At 42.2% G+C, this 5,368-nt stretch overlaps 1 long non-coding RNA gene across 2 annotated transcripts in view; it reads right to left on the bottom strand.

Moving 5' to 3' along the window:
- Positions 1 to 4,873, bottom strand: part of LOC102387950 — a 36,878-nt gene extending 32,005 nt beyond the window's left edge. For both annotated transcript variants that reach the window (XR_324397.3, XR_324398.3), the window contains exon 1: positions 4,614 to 4,873. This is a non-coding gene — a long non-coding RNA (uncharacterized LOC102387950). The remainder of the gene's footprint in view (positions 1 to 4,613) is intronic.
- Positions 4,874 to 5,368: the final 495 nt, after the last annotated feature.

Here is a 5,368-nt window from a genome sequence, read left to right on the forward strand (position 1 = left end):
AGGTTAGATGAGTATCTAGCTGGGGTCATGTAGACCCAGCACTCTTTACTGCCTATGCAGGGGGTCGGACTCGATGATCTAGTGAGGTCCCTTCCGACCCGAGCATCTATGAATCTATGATGAACCTACACTATTTTGGGGGGTTCGTGGGATGTCATGCATGTTTTCCTGAGTTTGTTTTACTAATATGGCAGGTGTATTCTCTACAGATAGGTATCACCAAACTGTATTCAGCCTTATTGTCCTTATTTATATGAACTGTGGTGTTTGATATAAATATATTTCATATAAGTTATTATACGAATCTCGGGACGTCATTCTCCCCCTGTACTCGGCCTTAGTGAGGCCGCAGCTGGAGTTCTGTGTCCAGTTTTGGGCTCCACAATTCAAAAAGGATGTGGAGAAGCTTGAGAGAGTCCAGAGAAGAGCCACGCGCATGATCAGAGGTCAGGGAAGCAGACCCTACGATGACAGGCTGAGAGCCCTGGGGCTCTTTAGCCTGAAAAAGCGCAGGCTCAGGGGTGATCTGATGGCCACCTACAAGTATATCAGGGGTGACCACCAGCATCTGGGGGAACGTTTGTTCACCAGAGCACCCCAAGGGATGACGAGGTCGAATGGTCACAAACTACTACAAGACCGTTTCAGGCTGGACATAAGGAAGAATGTCCGAGCCCCCAAGGTCTGGAACAGCCTGCTGCCGGAGGTGGTTCAAGCGCCTTCATTGAACACCTTCAAGATGAAACTGGATGCTTATCTTGCTGGGATCCTATGACCCCAGCTGACTTCCTGCCCTTTGGGTGGGGGGCTGGACTCGATGATCTTCCGAGGTCCCTTCCAGCCCTGATGTCTATGAATCTATGAATCTATGAATTATAGGGCCAGGATTGCATAATGAGTTATGTGCCTGGGAGAGGCTCAAAGCTTAAATGGCTAAGGAGAAATAAACACTGAGAATTAGCATCTGCCATGAGTCTTTTTACTCATCAAACAGACCCTTCTAGACCATGATGAATTTGCATTTCAACAGGGAAGACCTGTAAGAATACCACTGGAAGGACATTCCTCACAGTGGGGAATTAAGTGAGAGATGGTATCATTAGGATATTGGATTAGCAATCTTCATGTCTGAAAAGATGCAAATATTCTCTGGGTCATAATTAAATTAGGAAAGATTTTTAGTCTGGTAAACATGAACTTTTTGGGGGCAGGAAGTTATATGTATAGTGTGGGTTCCCAAAGCATCCAATGGGTGATATATGTAAATGGCCAGATTGGAAATCATACTTAAGTTTTGTCTTGAGAGTAAGTCTTGGTCTTCATTTTGTTCCTGGTCATAGGGAATGGCTTTAGGCCCTCAACCAGTGGGCTGAGTAAAGGCCATCTTACACCTTATGCTATAAGCCAAACAAATGTTAATTGCCTTAGTGTTGCTCCACTTATTGGAACAGTCACACCTTAAGGCAAAAAAACATCTCTGGCTGTCCCATACGTGCACAGCTGTGACTTGCTATTAGAGGTTCGGTGAGCAGGAGCAGGACTAGCAGCTAGGCTCGCTGCTCCCACCAGTCAGAGCGTCCAGTGGCCACGGTGCCTCCTACCACTGCCCGGACCAGCTCATTGAATGAAGTGCGAACAGCCCAATTATGTTTTTTTTTCTTCAGAGCCTCCCTACCTTTCCCATTGCCCCCATCTATGCTGCCAGCTAGCCAGGTGCTGCCTGAGCTGTGAAAAGGATAGAGCCCCTCGGAGCTCAGGCAACTTTTCTTGAATCTTTTTCATATGCTGCTTTGCACTTAACGCCTGTGAGTATCGCTTAGTACAATGAATGCCTACATTAACCTATGCTATCGTTAGCTCATTCAAACATGGTTCATATTTAAATGCAAAACTTAGACATGTATATTTGCTTCACTAGGTATACCTGTGGGTCTTGCTCTGAGGGCAAGAGAGGGGCATGGCAGGAATGACTTATCTATGCAAAATCCCTCAAAGAACTTGGATGGACAAGAGATTATTTAGACTCCTAACACCTACTTTAGATAGGAGCAGCATACATTCCCACTCACCTCAACAGTCAATCACAGGCAGATGCATAGCAAGGGCATCTCAGTCAGCACCTAAGTTGGCAAATACAAAATGCTGAAGAAGGGTGTGTATCTGGAAACCCACCTCTCTCCTAGAAAGTGGGCAGCCAAGAGTGCAATAAAATTGAGGCAAGGAGAGCAAACAAGAGGGGCGACTGATGTCCAGTGAGCCCTGGATTCTGGTTCCTGGTCCTTGCTTCTGGGACTGCATCATTTTTTTTTTTATAAATAGTTGGGAGCAAGGGACAATGATCTCAGGAGCCACCCAGAATTGCTTCCCTCACTGGCTCCCCCCTGCTTGCTGTTCACAGACCCCAAGACTATGGCACTCTGACCCTTTGGCTGGCTTCACCAGGAAGGGTAGAGGATAACCTGAATCTAGCTCAGCCTATAGCCTGGAGGTTTGAGTGCTATCTTAGAAAATGGGATACATGGATTCAGGCTAAGGAGAAATTTATGTGACCATTCACCTACTGGACAAAACAGCAAAACATGTCTACCACCTTCTCTCTTCACTCAGTTTTGAATTTAAATTATGAGTTGTACATACCTATGTTTTAAGCAAGACACTGTTCAGCATCCCTGCAATAAGGTCCCTTTTTTAATATGGCCTTCGGCTTGGAAAAAGAAGCCTATTATACTGCTGCCTTTAAATATAGCTGAAGATATTTGTATTAATCATGTCATACTGTGCTGTGTCATTTTATTTTTTTTTATTGTCATAGCCATGCAATAACACCAGATAAATGCCATAAATGGCACCTCAACTGGGTATCCAATTATAATGAAATAAATGACAGGGGTCAGCTAAAGAAATACCTCACCCATTCAGTACCTGAGGGAATTCCTTCATTATCTGATCTACCCATCAGTCAAAGTTAACATAACACTGCCAGAAAGATTGTTTTGGGGGGGATGGGAACTACATAGACTGACTCACTCAAGATGATGGTCTCAAACCTGTTCAGAGATTCAAGGAACCAGACATGGAGAAGACTGATTAGAACAGCTTACAGGATTGTCCCCTACTATATTTAAAAGTGGTTTGTTCAGTCTGAAATAACTCTAATGATAAGGTTTCCATGACTTTTTTAAACAACTGTTTCATAGTTTTAAAAAAACTGCATCATTCTGAAATGTTTCTTGATATCTTGTATATACTTTCTTTTGTTCTTCTTCATTCCATCCTACCTTATGGGACCACCCCAAATTAATCTATTCCCTCCTTGATGTTTATGTCCTTCAATTACTTCTAGATAGTTAAAATATACTCCTAATCAGCATTTGCCCAAAATATAATTAATCTAATCTTTCTTTATAAATCAATCCCTTCAGACTCTTAATCATTTGTATTACTCTTCTTTGGATTCCCTCCAAGTTCCTGACATCCTTCTGAGATTGAGATGCCCAAAACAGTACACAGGATTTTTGATGCAGTCTCCGCAGTGCTACATAGAAAAGACACTAGAACTACAGCTTATCAGAAAAAACTCTGAAGAAAACATATTCAGCTGGAATCTGCAGTTTTGTTAATATCTGACTCTTCCTTGTAACTATCAGTTTCTCTGGACTTTTTTTTCTGAAGAAAAACATCCCATTTTGACATTTTTAGAATGAAACATTTTGATTTTTCTCTTTGAAATGACTTTCCATTTTGCACGTTTTATATAGCATGATATTATATATTCCTCACTCATGCTAGAGATTGCTAACCCACATGAGTGGTCATATCAACATCAGTGAAATTATTCTTCTGAGTAAGGGCTCACCATCATGATTCTGGCTGCACCTTGTCTATTCCTGCTTATATTTCTAGCTGCACTTGAGCACTATTCCAATGTTTTCTCTTGCGCACACATTGGGCACGTCTACACAAGATGCTGACCATGCAGTAGCCGAAAAATCCTCACAGCATGGACAGTGCTAATATGTTACTGCGCAGTATTATTAGGCTATTGTGCACTATATAGCTTGATGCACTGCCATTTATTGCTGCTTTTTGTTTATGGTGCCTCAGTCAGGTTTTACTTTGTGACAATGCTGACATTCACATCAATTTTAATTCATATTTCACCTAAGATTGGGTTGGGTCCTGTAACCTCATGCTTTTGAAGGGTCCAGATACATTACATCTCCTCTGTTCCTTTTGCCCACTGCTGTAACTTGATCTAAAAAGCAATTAGGTTTGTCTGGTCTGATTTATTCTGAAAAAACCCATGCTGTTAATTGTGTTTATGGTTCCATTTCCATTTTAAATATACATTCCATTACTTTATCAGGGATTGAATTTGGACTACTGAGCAGTTATTGCCAGGATTGCATTTCCTCCCTTCCTTCTTAAAACTTTAGTATTTCATTTGCTTTTTTTCCCCCTCAGCCGTCTGGTACTTTCCCAGTGCTCTGTAACTTTTTGTAAATAATTGCCAGTGTTTCTGTAAGTTCATTAGCTAATTCCCTCAGCACTCTGAAATGCATCCACACCTGCTGATCTGTATATATATTCAGTTGTTTTAAGTATTCTCTTACCTGCTTTTCATCAATAGCTTTGACAAAGTCGTCATTGCTTCTTAATTATCCATTCCTTTTTCCATATTTTTCTTGTCTAACAGGTTTTATACAGCAGTTCAGTAGTTTACCCAATTTAAAACTACCATTGATTTACTTTCCCTCCTTGTTTATTAATGGAACAACTTTCTCTCTGGTATTTTTCAGGCTCTTAACATATATAAAAAGCTTTTCTTCTTCTCCTTAACCCCTTCGGCTGGCATTAACTCATTCCTGTTCTAGCTCCCCTTTTAAGCCTCAACTGACTCTGCATTTCAACTTGTTTCTCTCTTTTTCCCTTGCCAGTACAGGGCTTTTTTTATCCTTCCAATCAATCATTACCATGCCTACAAATTGCTACCATCTGGCACTGGTAGACTGGTGTCTACCTGTGACTAGTGACACTGCTGTGACTGCCAGCTGATAAAAACACTCCTGCCTCTACAATTACCTTGTCCTGCCAACCCTTTCTGCCCCTAAACTCCTGGTCTCAGCTCCTCTGGTGTTGATCACCCCCACCAGCTTCTAGTCTACCTCCCATGTCCTCCAGAGGCTCTTTGTCCCACTCTGTTCCCCTTTGCATGCAGATTCAGCTATTGTCCCCTCTGTCTGAATGGGACACCTTCCTCCTCTATGCTGGCTGGGCTCATCAAGAGATCCCCAGGGAGATCACACCTGCATTTGTCTCTGGCACCTTCACTCAAGATTATAGTTGCCCAGAGTTGCCCTTGTAGGGA

The sequence above is a fragment of the Alligator sinensis genome, unplaced genomic scaffold (genome assembly GCF_000455745.1).
Source record: "Alligator sinensis unplaced genomic scaffold, ASM45574v1 scaffold129_1, whole genome shotgun sequence".
NCBI lineage: Eukaryota > Metazoa > Chordata > Crocodylia > Alligatoridae > Alligator > Alligator sinensis.